The sequence below is a fragment of the Procambarus clarkii genome, chromosome 25 (genome assembly GCF_040958095.1).
Source record: "Procambarus clarkii isolate CNS0578487 chromosome 25, FALCON_Pclarkii_2.0, whole genome shotgun sequence".
NCBI lineage: Eukaryota > Metazoa > Arthropoda > Malacostraca > Decapoda > Cambaridae > Procambarus > Procambarus clarkii.
Genome location: NC_091174.1, coordinates 40,499,625 through 40,519,888, shown reverse-complemented (window position 1 = coordinate 40,519,888; position 20,264 = coordinate 40,499,625). Strand labels below are relative to the sequence as shown.

General features: G+C 45.2%; 1 protein-coding gene across 3 annotated transcripts in view; it reads right to left on the bottom strand.

The window, feature by feature from the left end:
• Positions 1 to 13,157, bottom strand: part of LOC123756334 (small integral membrane protein 12) — a 381,049-nt gene extending 367,892 nt beyond the window's left edge. The window contains exon 1 of one of the 3 annotated variants that reach the window (XM_045739402.2): positions 13,030 to 13,157. The gene's annotated coding sequence lies outside the window, so the exon portion shown is untranslated. The other 2 variants (XM_069331394.1, XM_069331395.1) reach the window with 2 other exon arrangements.
• Between the last annotated feature and the right edge of the window lie 7,107 nt (positions 13,158 to 20,264).

Here is a 20,264-nt window from a genome sequence, read left to right as displayed (position 1 = left end):
AAGATTCCTAGATGGACGAAATAATGTTGTGGTGCTGTGGCTAGCACTGTGAACATTGTGAACAGCATTGATTCACTGATATTTGAACATTATAACCGGTCATTATCACACTCAGGCTCTTCTGTAATACTATCATGGCTAAATAATAAAGGTTACATATATATTTTGACATTATTAGGCGATGCTGTTGTCGTAAGCTGAACAGCCGTGCTGTGAGCTAATGCTGTGTGCAACAGCCTTGATTGCTCACTCAGTACTGAGGCTCTCACACCCGGGAATGTTGCCCATGATTTTTTTTAAATGGGGTTGTTTACAAGAGCCCTAAGGAAGCTGATGTGAACCCCATGTAGCTGCGTGAGTTTTGAATCATACGCTAAAAATATAAGATCCCGGAGGCGCATTGTGCCCCACCTGTCGACTGCCTGAAGGCGCGTTCAGCAGTTCAGTGGTTAAAGTAGGCCTATACTGTATCCCAAAATAATAGCCTAAGGAATGATCAAGTTCCTCATATTTAATTTGAATTTGCTTACATCTGGTCTGTATTTCATAAAATATATTCTTTATTCCCAGCTGTAGTCTGAATTGCCTATAAATGGTGCAGTGGTTGTTTCGTTGGGTGTCATAGTGGGCATGGTCATTTCACAAATGATTTGATGAAGCTCGTTTTCTGTTTATTAAAACCGAATATTGTTATGCTAGGAAGAATTAGCTGTACAGTATCCATTCAATTTAACGGCCTCTTTTATACCGATCTGCTGGTATTAACGACCGGTTTGGGAGACCGGTATCTGGAGCCTGCTATACCGGTCTGGCGGTCGATATTACCGACCGTCGGTATTGGGTTTGTTGTGGCATCAGCGTCCCCTCACATGGCGACCAGGCCACCGACCTGGATCGTCCAGTCATATATTACATCTTAATTTTCTTTTAAAATGATTCAGTTTAATGAAGAAAATTGTAAATTATTATTAATAAAATATTTTGAAACAGTTTTTAAGCAAAAATCTTTGTTTTCTTATTAAATACCTTTTATAGTACAGTATAGGCACTAGGTATTTTTTTTCCCACGGACCTAGAATGTACTCCACCGGGCCATGTGTTCCCATTGTTTACTGTAAACTCGTGCAGCTCGCTTCAATTGTGAAGGATATTACTGTACTGTTAATTGTGATCTTCTTTTTAATTTACAAAATGCCAAAAGTTACCCAAAGGAAGCGCCTGACGGTTGCACAGAAGCTGGAGTTAATTAAGAAACTCGATAAAGGATATTCTCATGCACGCGCAGCAGCAGAGTTTAACATCGGGAAAAGTACAGTAAGTGACATCAAGTAAGTACAGTGGTACCTCGGAATGCGAGTGTCCCTGTATGCGAGTTTTTCGGAAGACGAGCAGGATTTACTCCAAAAATATGTCTCGGAAGGCGAGGGTTACCTCGGGACACGAGTTTGTTGATACGTGTACAGGCCAACTGGCGCGTGGTGGCATGGCGATCGCGCCTCAGTTTACCAGTGTCTCGTGTCCAGTGACTATCCCACCTGAATTCTTCACAAGGATTTACAGTTTTTTATCGTTTTTTTGGCCATTTGAGCATAAAAGTTGTCATTATATATCTTGCCATGGGTCTCAAGAAAGCCATTGGTAAGGTTCAACCTAAGAAAATAGCTGTGAGTAGAGGCAGTAGAGGATGTCCCTTCTTGATTAAGAAAATGTGTGAAGTATGGGAAGAACTGCAAAGTTTTGTTGAAAAAACTCACCCAGATAAAGCTGTAGCAGGACGTTGCATTGACCTTTTAAATGATAATGTGATGTCTTACTACAGACAAGTGTTAAAATGTAGGGAAAAACAAGTGTCATTAGACAAATTCTTAGTAAAACAAGCAAGTCCTAGTGGTATGCAGGCAAAATGTGCCAGAGTGTGCATACCAGTGAAGTCCTCACTGCCTGATGTGATAATGGAAGGGGACTCCCCTTCCAAACAGTAATTCCTCTCTTCCTCCCACCTCCTCACCATCTTCCATACGCCTACAGCATTCAACAGCAAGGTAAGTAATAACTTGAACATAGTTTTGTAGGTTTATTTAGATGAATTAGGTATAAAAATTTAGTTTGATGTGGGGTTTTCGGGTAGTCAGGAACAGATTAATTCATTTCCCTTTATTTCTTATGGGGAAATTAGCTTCGGAATGCGAGTTTTCGGAATACGAGGCGTCTCCAGGAACCAATTAAACTCTTAAACTGAGGTATGCCTGTAAGTAATTATCAAAAGAAGGCACCAAACCAGAAAGGCTATGTAGCACCATCAAATACGCAATATAATCAGAGGGCGCTAAATATCACCAAGGATGCCAATACAAGAACAAAAACGCATAAGGCGAACGATATCAAAAGTATCCGAGTCACCAAGAATTCTATCGAGGGACAGGTGTCCGCGAGGGGCGGTCGGAAAGCAAGACACACGCTCGTCCTGGAAGTCAGGACATTCAAGAAGGGCATGCACGACCGTAAGAGGGACAATGCAACTAGGACAATAAGGAGCAGGGCGGCGCTCCATCAAGTGACCATGGGTTAAGCGAGTATGGCCAATACGCAACCTCGCCAGAGCTGTTTCCCACCACCGGTTACGGTGGAAGGAGGACGGCCACGAGGAAACACAACATTTAAGAGTACGTAGCTTGTTACCAGTAACAGACAACCAAGAAGCCTGCCAACGGGTAAGGACTGAGGAATGGATAACCGGGTAAAAGTCGGAATACGGAATGCCTTTACGAGAGATGGGACAAGAGCGGACAGCTTCCTTGGCGGCAGCATCCGCACGCTCATTTAAAGACACACCAATATGGCTGGGAACCCAACAAAACTCAACTGACTTAAATTTACTGTGAACGAGAAACAGCCAATGCTGGATCTCGACAACTACTGGATGAACCGGATTAAAGGACCCGAGAGCCATGAGGGCACTACGAGAGTCAACAACAACTACAAAGGAAGACTAACAACGAGAAAGCAGGAGACGAAGAGCATAGAGAATAGCATAAAGTTCCGCTGTAAAGATGCTAGTCTCCAGAGGCAAGCGACACATATAAGTGCGATCAGGAAAAACAACAGAGTAGCCAACACCGTCCGCTGACTTAGACCCATCGGTGAAGACAGAAACGGAGCAGGAGTGAGAAGAAAAGTGCTCGAGGAAAAGGCATTTTAGAACCGCAGGAGGGGTAAAAGCTTTAGTGATACGGGTCAAGGATGTACAAAACCGCAGAAGAGGGACCCTCCACAGGGGCAAAGAAGGAACAACATGAGGAGAAACATCAGAAATACGAACGGAAAGAGAATCCTGTAGGCGAGATAACCGGACAGAAAGAGGGAGGTGGTGAAGAGGAACAGGAACCGCAGGAGGAGTAAAAGTTAAAGCACGACAGAGGCGAGAGGAAGGATGTTGCAAGGACCTCGCAAGATAGCGAAGACAGTAGCAATCACGGTGGTCCTGGAGAGACAGGAAGCCAGTGTCAACATACAAGGTAAGGATGGGAGTCGAACGAAAGGCACCAGAACTGAGGCGCAACCCAGTATGGTGCAAAGCATCAAGACGGCGAAGAGTAGAAGGAGAAGCAGACGAGTAAGCAGGGCAACCATAATCGAGCTGAGACAGGACGAGAGAGGAATGTAAAGCAAGGAGTCCGCGCCTATCTGCCCCCCAAGAAGTATGGGACAAGACCCGAAGGAGGGTAAGGGCCTTAGAGCACTCAACACGGAGGTAAGAGATATGGGGAGACCAAGACAAACGAGTGTCAAGGAATAACCCCAAAAGCTTCGCGGAATCTTTGTATTCAAGGGGATGACCATAAAGGGACAAAGAGGGACGAAGAACAACCCGTTTCCGCGTAAAAGTCATGGCACAAGTCTTAGAAGTAGAGAACTTGAAGCCATGATCTGTAGCCCAAGATGACACGGCATCAATTGCAAGTTGAAGCCGGCGTTGAAGGAGAGGCGAATCATCACCCTGACAACAAAGGGTAAGATCATCGACATAGAGAGCGGAGAAGACACCAGAAGGAAGAGAGGAAAGAAGACCATTGAGGGCAACCAGAAAAAGAGTAGTGCTCAGAACACTACCCTGGGGCACACCTTCGTATTGCTGAAAAGAGGGAGAGAGAGCGGTACCAAGGCGCACCCGAAAGGAACGACAAGAGAGGAAGCTGCGGAGAAAGAGAGGGAGATGACCACGAAGGCCAAAATAATGAAGTTGAGATAGGATATGATATCTCCAAGTGGTGTCGTAAGCCTTTTCCAGGTCAAAAAGGACGGCAACAACGGAGATCTTCGCAGCAAAAGCAGTACGAATATAGACCTCCAAGTTCACCAGGACATCTGTCGTGCTGCGGCACTTGCGGAAACCAAATTGAGAAGGGGAGAGGAGGTGATGGTGTTCCAGGAACCACATCAGACGAACGTTAACCATACGTTCAAAGAGTTTGCAGACACAACTTGTGAGAGCAATAGGGCGAAAGTCCTTAGGGGAAGTACCCAGAGACCCCGGTTTGCGAACAGGGAGGACAACGGCATCGAGCCAGTCCTCAGGGACTGACGACGACTCCCAGATCCGATTATACAGACTCAGTAAATACTGAGACGCGCTCGGAGGGAGATGGCGAAGCATCTCATAATGAATACCATCGGAGCCCGCCGCCGTAGAACCGCAGAGGGCCAGGGCAGAACGAAGTTCAGAGAGAGAGAAGGGATCATTATAGGGAAGCTGAAGATGAGTGCAGAAATCTAAAGGACGAGACTCAAGGACAGGTTTACGAAGAAGGAAAGATTGGGGAAGATGAAGACCAGAGCTAACAGAAGAAAAGTGGGAACCCAGTTCGGAAGCGACCTGCAACGGGTCCGCCACAAGAGTATCATGGAGGTGAAGGACCGGTGAAACATCGGGAACGAACTTAACCGCTATCTTGCGGATACGCTTCCAGATCTGGGCCAGAGGGGTTTCGGACGTAATTGTTGAGACATAAGATACCCAACATTCACGTTTAGCCGTACGGATGGCCCTACGGGCCACCGCACTCGCTTTCCGAAAGAAAAGAAAAGAATCGGTCGTCTGCCTACGGCGATGCCTCTTCCAGGCTGCACGCTTACAGCGGACAGCCCGAGCACAGTCCGCATTCCACCAGGGAACGCACTTCCGTGGACCCCGGGAGGAAGAGCGAGGGATAGAGCGGAGGGCAGCGTTGAAGACAGTGTCATGAAAAAGGAGGAGAGCGCGAGAGAGGGGCAGAAGGGAGAGGTCAGAGAGAGTAGCACTGAGGGAAAATAGGGTCCAGTCCGCCTTAGCAAACTGCCACCTAGGGAAAGAGAGGGAAGGGCGAAAAGAGAAAAAGGAAACAAGGATGGGGAAATGATCACTTCCATGGAGGTCATCAAGAACCTGCCACGTGAAATCTAAGTAAAGAGAAGAAGAGCAGCGAGAAAGATCAAGACAAGAAAGGGTGCGAGTCCGAGAGTCCAAATGAGTGGGCTCACCAGAATTCAGAAGAGACAGGGAAGAAGAGAGGAGAAACGGCTCAAGAAGGCGACCCCGGGTATTCGTCAGAACGTCACCCCAAAGAGAATGACGACAATTGAAGTCACCCAGCAGGAGCACAGGCTCCGGCAAGGAGTCTAGGAGGTGTTTCAAATCAGGAAGAGAAAGCGGGACACTCGGGGGGAGATAAATGGAACAAACAGTGTACCATTTCCCCACAAAGACACGAGCAGCAGAACAATGGAGAGGTGAAGGAAAAAGTAAAGGAACAAAGGGAACATCAGCACAAATCAAAAGAGAAGAAGAATTAGAAGCCCCAGCAACAGCTGGGGGGGGGGAGAGAAAGGACTAGCCACGAAAACGACCAGGACGAGCACCAAGCATCAGCTCCTGGAGACAGACACAAAGGGGCGAAAACCGCGAAATCAGAAGTTGGAGTTTGAGGAAATTAGTGTAATAACCTCCAACGTTCCATTGAAGAATGGACAACGACGAGAAGAGAAAGGACAAAAACAGAGAACAAGGAAGAAACAAAGGCGAAAGAGCAACAGAGCACGTTAAAGAATATCAGGGTCGGGATCAGGGTCAGCAAAGTCAGGGTTAGGGGGCATGGGTAAACTGAGCAAAGACGGAGGGAAGGAAGCGGGAGAACAGATCAGAGGTGGGCGGGCGGGGTCCGGAGGAGGAGGAGGAGGAGGAGGAAGAGGAGGAGACAACGGAGAGGAGCAGGCAAGGACAGCAGCAGGAAGAGGAGGGGTAGAAAGAGGGGAGCGTACCTCAGCAAGGGCAGCAACTGAGAGGGAAGCGGGGGCTAAAGAAACCTCCATAGCAGGAACAGGGGGCGCAACCACCGAAATGGGAGGGGAAGGAGCGAGAGAGGCAGAAGTAGGGGCCGAGGAAGAAAGCGAAACCTTCTTACCCGCCGGGGAGGAGGAAGGAGAGGAGCCAGGTTTACGCTTCTGACGTAAAGAGACAGGTGTTCCAGCAACCACGTACTGGGCAACGGATTCTAGCGTCTCAACAGGAGAAGCTGAACGAGAGCACACATGACGGCCGTTTGGAGAGCGATGGACATCAGCCCGCACCGACAGGCGGCGGGGAGAGTCAAGAGACGGAGGGGAAGGATGGGAAGGAGGAACGGAGGGAGACGAGGAAGAAGACACAGGAGACACGACAGACCGGGTAGAAGGAAGGGGAACCCCAGGAGGAGGATCCTTCGGGAGAGAACCCAAAGGAACAGAGGAGGGGGCAGTGGGCGCATCAGGGTCCAAGGCCCGGAAACGGTTGTGAGTCTGAGGAAGGCGGGAAGGACGAGGAGAGGAAGAGCGCAACACGCGAGCATAAGAGATATTAGCATAAGGCAGGAGCCGGCGAACCTGGCGTCTCGCCTCAGGAAAAGATAAACGCTCCCGGTGCTTCAAGTTGAGGACGGCTGCCTCAAGCTTGTAATGGACACACGCACGGGAGAAGGCAGGATGGGCCTCACCGCAGTTGAGGCAACGAGCCTGGGGAGAAGTGCACTCCGACTTAGAGTGACCTTCGCCACCACACAAAGGACAGAGAGAGACAGTCCCGGAACAGAGGAGGGCACCATGCCCAAACCTCCAGCACTTGTTGCAGAGCCGAGGAGAAGGAATGTACTCCTGGACAGAGCACCTGGCACCAGCAAGAATGACAGAGGGTGGAAGGGTCCTACCATCAAAGGTAATCTTCACAACCCGGAGGGGTTGACGGCGACTACCACGAGGGGGACGAGTAAACGTGTCCACCTGGAGAATAGAATGGCCCTGGGCAGCAAGGATATGTTGAATATCGTCGTGGCAGTCGCGCAGGTCCCGAACACCGGTCGCAACATGGGGCGGGAGCAAAATAGTACCAACACTGGCATTCAACTGAGCATTCTTCGAGACCCGAACAGGGGTCTTGCCAAGGCAGGATAAGGCAGCCAAGCGGGAAGCAGCATCCTGAGAAGGAGCAGCAACGACACGTGTACCGAGACGAGTGGGGTTGAAAGTAATGGAGGCATCCACGGAATCAACGAGATGTCGATGGAGGGAGAAATCGTCAGGAGGAGCAGAATCAAGAGGGAGGAGATCAAAATATTTGGCCCACGAAGCGGGACCAAACAAGGCTTGATAGGTAGCAGAACTGGAAGGAATCGAGCAAGGGCGGCCGTGACGAGGACGGCGGTGAGAACCCCCAGAGAGAGAGGGGTTAAAAGGCGCAGTAGTTACAACTAGAGAAGGAGCCGCGCCAGGGGACGAGGTAGTCACCACTGGGGGGTTTGGGGCTCGACCCAACCACAGAGGAGGGAGGGGAGCCAGGGGAAGGAGTCAGAGAGGCCAAAGGAGGAGCAAGGTCGGGGCCCAATGCAGCGGAGGCTACAGAGCCCGGTCTTCCAATACGGACCGACTCGGGGGCTTGGTCGCCCACCCCACGAGCCTGAGAAGGTAAACCAGAAGCAGCCAAAACAGGGGTTATCATCATTACAGAAAGAAGAATTCATTCACGAATGTGCCCCCACACCCACCATGGAGCCACAATTAGAGGCAGGACACCCAACAAGAAGCTATCGCCGATCTTGCCGGGCCTCCTAGGGGTGCGTCGTGAGTATACGCCCCACAAACGCCACCTTAAGAAACCGACAGTCCGTCGAGATCGGGTTCAGTGACGAAAGGGGGATTGACAATAAAAGGTTCCCCTCGCTCTCGACGTCGGGTACTACAGTTCTACGGGTGCAAGAGTATGCCTCCTCAAGCACCCGGGCGTCAAAATAGAAGAAGTCCAAGAGAAGAACCAGAACGAGCAAAAGGTCGGCAGGAAACGACAAGCAGATAGGAGAAGAGGGGGGGAGAAAAACGAAACAGAAGGAAAAGGAAAAGATGCCTAGCAGAATTGGAGAGGACGGCAGCAGGAGCACAAGGCTAGAAAAGGACAGAGGACTGTCCCAAGGAGCATCACACTCCGACAGCCGCCCACTAAGCCCCCACACGGCGACAACGAGCTGAGCGGGGAGGGGGAAGTGACATCAAGAAACAGAAGGATACTCTATTAAAATATGTGAGCACAACAGAGTGTGCTACTTCTGGTGCTGCATGTTCGAGAAAAACAGTAAAGTCTGGTCAGTATCCACAACTGGATGCTGCAGTGTATAAGTGTTTTATTCAGTACCGCACAGTTGGCATGGCAATAAGATTTGAAGAGCTTAAAGTTGCAGCAAGTAAACTTGCCATTCAATTAGGTATAAAAGATTTCAATGCAAGTGATGGGTGGGTTGGAAGATTTAAGGCTCGGCATAACATTTCAAACACCAAAAAAATTTCTGGCGAGGCATCAAGTGCTGATCCCACTAATGTTGATTCATTCAAGGCTAAATTAAACGAGTACATTGTCAGTTTTAATTTAAGAAAATATCAAGTATATAATGCTGACGAGACTGGGTTTATGTGGCGAGCTGTACCAAGTAAGTAAGTAATTATCAAAAGAAGGCACCAAACCGGGAAGGCTATGTAGCACCATCAAATACGCAAAATAATCAGAGGGCGCTAAATATCACCAAGGATGCCAATACGAGAACAAAAACGCATAAGGCGAACGATATCAAAAGTATCCGAGTCACCAAGAATTCTATCGAGGGACAGGTGACCGCGAGGGGCGGTCGGAAAGCAAGACACATGCTCGTCCTGGAAGTCAGGACATTCAAGAAGGGCATGCACGACCGTAAGAGGGACAATGCAACTAGGACAATAAGGAGCAGGGCGGCGCTCCATCAAGTGACCATGGGTTAAGCGAGTATGGCCAATACGCAACCTCGCCAGAGCTGTTTCCCACCGCCGGTTACGGTGGAAGGAGGACTGCCACGAGGAAACACAACATTTAAGAGTACTGTACGTAGCTTGTTACCAGTAATAGACAACCAAGAAGCCTGCCAACGGGTAAGGACTGAGGAATGGATAACCGGGTAAAAGTCGGAATACGGAATGCCTTTACGAGAGATGGGACAAGAGCGGACAGCATCCTTGGCGGCAGCATCCGCACGTTCATTTAAAGACACACCAATATGGCTGGGAACCCAACAAAACTCAACCGACTTAAATTTACTGTGAACGAGAAACAGCCAATGCTGGATCTCGACAACTACTGGATGAACCGGATTAAAGGACCCGAGAGCCATGAGGGCACTACGAGAGTCAACAACAACTACAAAGGAAGACTGACAACGAGAAAGGAGACGAAGAGCATAGAGAATAGCATAAAGTTCCGGAGCTGTACCAAGTATATCCTTAACCGGTAGGATGCAGGAAAATATTCCTGGACGAAAGATAAGCAAGGAACGACTCTCAGTCTTGCTCTGTGCTAATGCCGATGCCTCTCACAGGACAAAATGTGCCGTGGTAGGCAAGTCTAAAAATCCTAGAGCCTTAAAAAATATAATGCAGGCATTACCCGTAATATATTACAGTTCTAAGAAATCATGGTTTAATCAAACAATATTTACGGACTGGTTTGAAAATCACTTTTGCAAAGAAGTCAGAGAATTCCAGATCAACAAATGTGGAATAAAGGCCAGTGAGGTTAAGGCATTGTTGCTGCTAGATAATGCCCCTGCTCATCCCATTAGCAAGTTAAGTTCAAGGGATGGCAGAATAAAATGCATGGCACTTCCACCAAACACAACATCCTTGATCCAGCCCATGGACCAAGGTGTTATCCTTGCTGCTAAACGTATGTACCAAACAGCAATGCTTGAAGATGTTTTAGTTGTTTTACCTAGCGAGGAAGATGAATTGACAGGAAAGGATACAAGGGCTCAAAGAACACTAGAAAATCTAAAAAAGTACACAATCAGGGAAGCAATATTCCACTGGGCTAGGCTTTGGAATAAAGTGAAAGAAACCACACTAACAAATTCATGGAAGAAACTGTTAACAGAGAGGCCTAGATGTGATGCAGCAGTATCTGATAGTGAATTCGAAGGTTTTGAAAATGAAAACAATGATTTTGAAGGGTTTGAAGATATGATCCGAACAATGTTGCTCCAAGCTGGTCAGGGTGTACAAGTGAATGATATCAATGAATGGTTAGAAAATGATTACGATCCTGGTTATGAATTGTTAACTGAAGAACAGATTGCGCAAAGTGTTCTCGGAAATGACTCTGATGACTCTGATGATGACGCGGACGATGTTAATGAGGTTCTGCCTAGAGGTGTCGGATATCAGAAAAGATTGGAACAAGTTATTGAGGAACTCACTGAATATTCAAGAAAAAGTAAACATGAGGTCGTTGGAAATTTTTATGTACACCTTACAGTCTTAAAGCAATGTCTCAGAACGTTAGCCAGAGAAAATCAGATTCAGACAACAATAGATAAATTCATGATTTCAACGGTTCGTGAAAAATCTTCATCAACAAGCCATGCTGCACCCACCGATGCTGAATTCCCATCAACAAGTCGTGGAGCATCTGCCGGCAACGAATGCTCTGCAAGCCATGTTGCACCCGCCGATGCTGAATTCCCATCGACAAGTCGTGGAGCAGCCCCCGAGAACGAATGCTCGGCAAGCAATGCTGCACCCGTCGATGCTGAATTCCCATCGACAAGTCGTGGAGCATCCGCCAGCAACGAATGCTCTACAAGCCATGTTGCACCCGCCGATGCTGAATTCCCACCAACAAGTCGTGACAAGTCATCCACTAACGATATAAAATGATTGAAAGGCATATAAATTAGTGTAAAAAGTGTTGATAGAGTACAGTATTGTAAGTGTTAATGATTAATTAAGCCTAGACAAAACGATACTGTACAGTGAAAATATACAGTAGAAATAATTGTCAATAGTGAAGTAGTATTAGAACTCATGTGAATTAGTAGTAAGGCTAGCTGTTGTGTGAAGTGAATGCCTGAAAATAAGTGTACATACAGTTTGTACCCTGTATACAATATAAACAATATAAAACAAGCGCTGCAGAGGATGACGTAATCATCACAGCTTCGTAATCTTCAACTTCATTAAAAGTAAGTCAATTTACCAATTTTATTATAGTATTACAAGATATTAATTGTTTTTTTCAACAAAAACTACATATTAGTCTCTGCAAATGTATATTCTATCGTCAGCAGAGAAAAGGCGAGTGCAAAATATTTCGTCTTGGGTAGCTCTCAGAGACAAGGCTCGATCGCCATTGTTATGGCATGGCCGCCACAGCCTGTGTCATAACATTAAAAATACCTTACCTGCACTGTTCAGGGTAAATCAAAACACATCTCTAAAATTTTATTAAGACAATATTAACTCACTGATTGATACATTTAATATTTTGCAATACAAAGGAATGAATCAATTTTTTTCCACCCATCTGGACTTGATCAGACCGTGTTCACACATCATCTATGCAGCAGCCAACAACTGGCTTAATCGTCAGCGTGGCACTAAATTGGAATGCAATTACACAATGAACTTTATTTAATTTTAGTTATACAGTATAAAATATATCCTACCTGAATGTTACTTGAAAAATTACCCGACCCGACTTAACTTCGGAAATAACGGAGCTCCGGAAATAACGACCAGGGTACAGCCCCATATAGGCCGTTAAATTGAGTGGATACTGTATTGGGATTTTAGGCTGAATTGTGCTCGGTTTCGTTAGTTAGGTTGGGTTGAACTAGGTTAGGTTACATAGGCCCCAAAATTCATTGGCAAATCTTCTTGTGTACGATGGGACTTTTATCCCTTACAGTAGACCTGTGGGTGGGGTGTCACAGTAGATCTGTGGGTGGGGTGTCACAGTAGATCTGTGGGTGGGTTGTCACAGTAGATCTGTGGGTGGGTGTCACAGCAGACCTGTGGGTGGGTGTCACAGCAGACCTGTGGGTGGGTGTCACAGCAGACCTGTGGGTGGGTGTCACAGCAGACCTGTGGGTGGGTGTCACAGCAGACCTGTGGGTGGGTGTCACAGTAGACCTGTGGGTAGGTATCACAGTAGACCTGTGGGGTGGGTGTCACAGTAGACCTGTGGGTGGGTGTCACAGTAGACCTGTGGGTGGGTATCACAGTAGACCTGTGGGTGGGTGTCACAGTAGACCTGTGGGCAGGTGTCACAGTAGACCTGTGGGTGGGTGTCACAGCAGACCTGTGGGTGTCACAGTAGACCTGTGGGTGGGTGTCACAGTAGACCTGTGGGTGGGTGTCACAGTAGACCTGTGGGTGGGTGTCACAGCAGACCTGTGGGTGGGTGTCACAGCAGACCTGTGGGTGGGTGTCACAGTAGACCTGTGGGTGGGTGTCACAGCAGACCTGTGGGTGTGGGTGGGTGTCACAGCAGACCTGTGGGTGGGTGTCACAGCAGACCTGTGGGTTACATCACACCGGGTGAGTGTAGCCAACATTGGCCTTACCTGAGCTCCGGCACAACGACCAGAGGTCTCACCCTCACCAATGATGATTATGGAGGCACTCACGCTGTTAACCTTAGGCATCGGATATATACACAGACAAGACACTCACACAGCAGGTGGCGAGGTGGTGGTGGTGTTGTTGTCGGTTCAAGGGTTGAGAGGGAACGACGACCTGGCGGGGAGGAACATACACACGGATTCGAGACACTTGGTATACATATTTTTACCATTTCGGACACCAAATTAGTAGTTTCGTATATATAATTGTTCAATACTAAAAATTATAATAGAATGCTATTAACAGTTAAATTCTTCTGCTTAACAGGCATATAGTTATTAAATGAAGTTTAGTGGTATGATGGACATAATCCGGGGTTGGTAAGAACGACGCCGCAGGGGTAAACACTACAAATCCTCCTTCCTACCTTACCAACTCCTTCCTCTTCGACCTCCTACTTCTCCTTCCTCTTTGACCTCCTATTTCTCCTTCCTCCTCGCCCTTCTCCTCCTTCCTTTTCGCCCTCCTCCTCCTTCCTCCTCGACCTCCTTCTACGTACTCCTTCCTCCACGCCCTCCTCCTCTTTCATCCACGCCCTCCTCCTCCTTCCTTTTCGCCCTCCTCCTTCCCCCTCGACCTCCTACTCCTCCTTCCTCCTCGCTCTCCTCCTCCTCCTTCCTCCTCGCCCTCCTTCTACCTCCACGACATCCTCCTCCTCCATCCTCCCCGCCCTCCTTCCGCCTCGCCCTTCTCCTTCCTCATTCCTCCTCCTTCTTCCTCCTCCTTCCTCCTCCTTCTTCCTCCTCCTTCCTCCTCCTCCTACCTCCTCCTTCCTTCTATCTCCTCCTTTCTCCTTCTTCGTCCTTCCTCCTCGACCTCATTCTCCTTCCTCCTCGACCTCATCCTCTTCGACCTTCTCCTTCCTCCTCGACCTCATCCTCTTCGACCTTCTCCTTCCTCCTCCTCGCCTTCCTCCTCCTCCTCCTTCCTCCTCGACCTCATCCTCTTCGACCTTCTCCTTCCTCCTCCTCGCCTTCCTCCTCCTCCTCCTTCCTCCTCGACCTCCTACTCCTCCTTCCTCCTCCTCGCCCTCCTTCTCCTACCTCCTCCTTGCCCTCCTCCTCCATCCTCCCCGCCCTCCTCCTTCCGCCTCGCCCTCTTCCTTCCACCCCGCCCCGGTCCATAGAATTACCCAAATCGACCCAAATCAGCCCAAAACTACCCAAATCGTCCTAGCATTACGTAAGTAATGAAGAAATATGGTATATTTACTTACTATAATGTTGGTGCTACACATAGAACATGATCAAACCTATTTTTACTCTGAAATAATCTAATTTCATAACGAAATTAGACGTAAATATATGAGAGGTGACGCCATAGGAAGTCGACGGTCCAAGCGACAATTGTGTGGAGCGACTTATCCAAGATATATGGTCGCCAGGAGAGTGTTTGCTGCCATATCAGCCTCCTGTACACAGTGATCCAGTCCTTTTCGTTCATTGAACACCGAACCCTACACGCCCTCTGATATATTGCTTAATTAACAAATATTCACAAATAAAGATTAAATTTGTATATGTTATCAGAAAGGCAGATATAAAATAGTTTTTGTGAATCCATCACAGAGATTATACCTTATTAGAGAGGAAAAATATTCATACTTTAAACAAGGCTTCATGGCCGACGCTCTCCTTACCGATATGGGAACTATGACCTTCCGAAGATCAATGTTAATTTAATCTAGATATTGTAATAAACGAAGTTTTCTATGTCATCATAAAGACATAAATATAAGCTGCATGTTAATAATTTGGCATAAATATAACTGAATTGAAAGTTAAGATATATGCCTTTTTATAGTTACTTGATGGCTCGCTCAGGGAGTGTGAAGGCCTTCACACAAGCCAATCAATTTTATAATTACTTTGCATATATGCAAAGTAACGCCATAGGTCTTTATGTCAGAATAAAGCCATGTAGACGATAATGTAACTACATTTCAAGGAAAACATATCTTAATATAATTATTAAATGAATGCAAAGTTATGGTTAAATAAATAGCCAATACCACACAATCGCCGGTGTCCGGACACATGAATAGTCGCATTAGGTGAAAGGAAATGTACCCAACCATTTCCATTTACCCAACCAGTTTGTGCACCCTATACTCATCCTCTGTGCGGTAATTTATTGTGCACCCCATACTCATCTTGTTACCAGTAGTTTGTGCAACCCATACTCATCCTGTGACCCGTAATTTATTGTGCATCCCATACTCATCCTGTTACCGGTAGTTTGTGCAGCCCATACCCATCCTGTGACCTGTAATTTATTGTGCAACCCATACTTATCCTGTGACCTGTAGTTTATTGTGCAGCTAATACTCATTCTGTGAGTCATAGGACATTGCGCAACCCTTTCTCTTCGTGTGAATCTTTGTTTACTTTGCTCTCCATATTCATCCTCTGCGCGATAGTTTCTTGTGCAACCCATACCCATGATGTGAGTGGTAGTTTATTGTGTACCCTATATTCATCCTGTGAGTATAGGGTACACAATTCTTGTTTGGATTCTTGTAATGTTATTTGTCTATTTGTAGTCACAGTATTTGTGCGCCCCTTGAGGGACTTGAATTAGAGGGGGGTTGAAATAGCCTAAGCTACTCTATCCCTTTGAGATGTATTTATTGCTTATCTCAATAAACATACTTGAACTTGAACTTGGGTACACAATGAGTTCATTTGTACTCCATACTCATCATCAAGAAGTGTATTTTACCAGCATTGTAATATAAATTAAGAATAAAAGCTTAACTGGATTACGGACCCATAATCAAAATAAGAGTCATCACTAATTATCATGACAAATTGTCTAGGCTACACTTCCGCCTTCGACAAGCTGCCGCCGGATGTGGGTATAGTTTATTGTACACCCCCGCTCCCCCAGTCCTGGAAGGGCGGGCATTGGGATGTGGACATGTGTACCATTATACCCCCCCCCCCCCCCCCAACACACACACACACACACACACTCCTCTCCTGTTAATAATAATACTAATAATAATACAAATTAAAAATAATAACGTTAATAAATATTATAATTAAAACACTTACTGTAATACTCTAGTGCTTGAATGAAGGTGAAGGAAAGACCCAATAAATGTGTAAGTGTATTAAAAACCAAATTTTCGTTGGGTGAGCTGGCAGGTGAGCACCACCTGCCAGCTCACCCAGTAATGAACATCACCTGCACACTGCACCGAACCACTTGCCAGCAGGTGCAGAAGTACGATGGAAAGAGCAAAGTATACAATATTTCAAGTATAATATTAAAGATATATTTAGGATTTAATGTTTTCCTATAAAGTTTCAATAATACCTTTATTTGATTTTTTGTATTATTTTCTACCACAGACGTGGCCACACATTAACAATGCTAACCAGCATATATACATTTTCTTCAGTCCGCCATGGACTCTAACCCTTTCCACTACCGCCCACAAGATGGGTATAGGGTGCATAATATAAGAACTAAACTAACTAACTCCATTGATAGGGTTAGAGATTTGTTAAACATATAGTTCAGGGATTTATTGAACAATCAACCACATAAGGTGATTGTAGTGTTTTTAAAATGCTAGGCTAAGCTACATACGTAAATACATAAATACACAGATTTACGTATGCCCTACATAAAGTGTTCGATGTGTCTTTTACATAGTGTCATTAACGTGCATTTACAAAGGTGAAATTGAATTCTGACCAGCTTCCACATATACTTTATACACATACATATACACACACAGACGTATGCGTACATATACATATATATACATACATATATACACACATACATACACATATATTTGTCTCTTTTACTCTGACAAGGTGAGATAACTGATAGAGAAACTAGTGTGCAATTAAGCACTTAATCACTGAAGGTGATTAAGGTGCATTCACAAGCTCAGGTTATAGAGTTACATCACATACATTCATTGTATAATTGATACGTTACATGGTCAATCTAGGGTACAAGTTCAATATATCATCAAGTGTTCCAGTACTCAAATAGTATAGTAATTACACAGTTCAGCATACCTTAGCCCAGGAGGGCGAAAGTCAGTCAGTATGGGACATTCTACAATATAATGTTCAAGGGAGTGCATATTTTCTCTTTCACAAAGTTGACACATTGTGTACTCGACATTTGGGTTTTGAGAAAGCTGCCAGATACGTCTATATCCCAAGCGTATTCTGGCCACTATAACATCACATTGCTGGGTTCTTGTTCCATTAATCCTGTATGTGAATGTCTCCGCACGATATCTATCATAATATTTAATGCTACAACTTTCAGGTCTTTGTGAATTTGTTAGGTCGGTGAGATTTTCATTAGATGTTTGCTTAAGTATTCTCTTTGTCACTGCTAATGAAACACCCATATCAATTTCTACCACTGGTTTTCTACAGGCTGTCTTTGCAAGCATATCAACAGTGTCATGCCTTGAGATGCCAACATGTGATGGTATCCATAGGAATTTAATTTCAAATCTCTTTTCTTTGGCAGCTAAAATATTCATTCGAATATCACTGACTATTTTCTGGGTGTCACTACTATGTGCGTTCAATACCAGGAGTTCACTCTGCGAATCACAGTATATAAGTCCACTGCCTTTGTCTTTTAAAAATTCCGTGGCAAGGTATATGCCTGCAAGTTCGGTTTGAGTTGTACTTGCCCAATCATTGACGCGCTTCATTGCTGTATGTACGAGAGAAGATTGTTCAAATATATTACATGCACATCCGGTACATCGTCCACCTTCTTCTACAGAACCGTCGGTATAGCACTGATACACATCGTTACCCGTACCCTGAGTACTCTCAGTGATGCTTTTCAGTGTTAACTGTTTTAATAATGTAGAGTGTACATTATCTTTCTTGGGTGCATTTACAAAATCAACTGCTAGATCCAAGTTATCCCATGGAGTAATTGGTTGATTAATCGTTAATTGACTTGGGTACATATTTATTATTTTGATGGAGTTGGCTACCTTGTAGAACCAAAATGCATAATCAGATTTCGCTCTTCTACGGACCTCAGGTGAGTGTAGCATATTAGAAAGTTTAGCTTGAAACTTCTTGTATTGCCGAGATCTACTCAATGCCTTCACGCCGAAAACTGTGCTAATAGACAAAATTATGTTAGAGATATGGGTCTATAATTATCTGAGTGTGCTTTGGGGATGGGAACAATGACACTGTCCAATCATCAGGTAATACTCCTTCACTTAAACTCATTCTGTACAACACTAAAAGTGGATTACCTGGTACTTGTGAGACTAATCTCAGTAAACTGTAAGTAATACTGTCCTCTTCAGGAGCAGTAGACTTATTTTATTGTGCTACACAGCCTTCCCGGCTTGGTGCCTTCTTTGGTAATTACTTATCAAAGGCAGCTCCATACGAGGAGCTGCCTCGTATAGGCCAATAAGTCTTTTACAGTTACCTTCATTCTTATGTTCTTACTTACATTTATTGAACTTTATCATCATCATCATTTACAGAAATAAATTAACATAAAAAGTAGTCATTTTAATACACAAAACAGAAGTAGATATTATGTAAATTATGATGCAGGATAGGATCACTATTAAGAACTTAATTATAAACCACAATATGTTTTATATCGTCAGAAATTCGGAAACATACCATATATTTTCAAATATTTACAATTAAAGTATTTATTTAGGAAATAAGTATTTTAGTTACCCTAGTTAGCTCTGAGAACACACATTCTTGCAGCAAGAATTTCTTCCCACTAATCTGAGAGATGCTAATGAGACCAGTCTCGACCCACTGGACAGGTCATGAACAACAATCAACTACAGCACCATCTATGTCAGAAGATATTCAAAATATTCTTGATATCATTCAAATTGTCAATACGAGAACAGAATACATAAGTTGAGTGATGTCAAAGGAATCATATTGACTGACCGAGCCCCATTGTAAATATCCGTGGCTTCCTGACCATAAAGGTACCGACGCGGTCGAGGGTAAGAGACCGGATGTACCCATATACCTATGAGGCCATCAAAAATAGTGAGTCACGCCAAACACAAAGAAGTACTGGTAAACAGGTCAGACACAACCAGTACTATGATGATGCTAAACTGAAAGAGCTTAAATCAATTGCTAGACAGACAGGTAAAGCATATAAGAGCCTTAGAACTCCTCAAATGTTAAAACTGTTTCAGGCCGCGCTTGCAGCGGCGAGGGAGAGAATGACTGAACTGAGACAAAATGAATGGGAGGGTTTTGTTAGTGGACTTAACCTGCATACTCCCCTGGGCAAAGCCTGGAAAGGCATAAACAAAATTATTGGTAAAAATAGTAGACAAGTTTCACACCCAAACCCGCTACAGAAAGCCAATCAGTTAATTGCAAAATGGGCTCAGGTTTCCAGCCTTGGAATGCTACCAGCTAGCACTGGGGAGAAATTGCAGGCGAGGTCCACAGACAGAAATTCTCTCATAAATTTCATGTTGAGCAAGCAACATGATGAATGTGATGTTCCATATACAGATTATGAATTGGATGCAGCCCTCTCCAGGGGCAGTAGCACTGCTCCTGGTGAGGACGGTATCACCTATGATATTCTAAGACTCCTACATCGTGTACCCGGTAACCCATTATTAGAATTGTTTAATGCCAGTTATGTCTCTGGGCAGTTGCCTGTATCATGGACCACCAGTCTTACGGTACCTGTACCAAAGCCTGGCCAACCTGATGCTTTCCGTCCCATCTCACTGACCAGTTGCATGTGCAAAACCTTTGAGAGAATGGTGCTTAATAGATTATTGTATAGAGTTAAAGAGCACATGTCACCTGATATCAATGGTTTCACACATGGTAAAAGTGTACACAACTGTATCACAACCTTTCTTACTGTTCATGGAGATAAAAGGCACAAGTACACAACATTTCTTGATTTAAAAAATGCCTTTGATATTGCTAATAGGGAAGTGATTATGTATGAATTAGCGAGAATGGATATAGGGGGACATTTATTACAATGGATACGAGGCTATCTTACCAACCGGAAGTCCTCTGCACTGTTCCAAGGCTACAAGAGTGAAACTAAAGTAATGCAACTAGGCACCCTACATGGAAGAGTACTTAGTCCTACCTTGTTTAATGTTCTAATTAATGCTTTACTAAAATCAATCCCAACTAGTCCGGCAAACATCACTATCAGCTATGCAGATGACATCCTTGTGCATACTAAAACCCACCGCAAAATGCAAACAGTCTTAAATTGTATACATACAGCTTGTGAGAGCC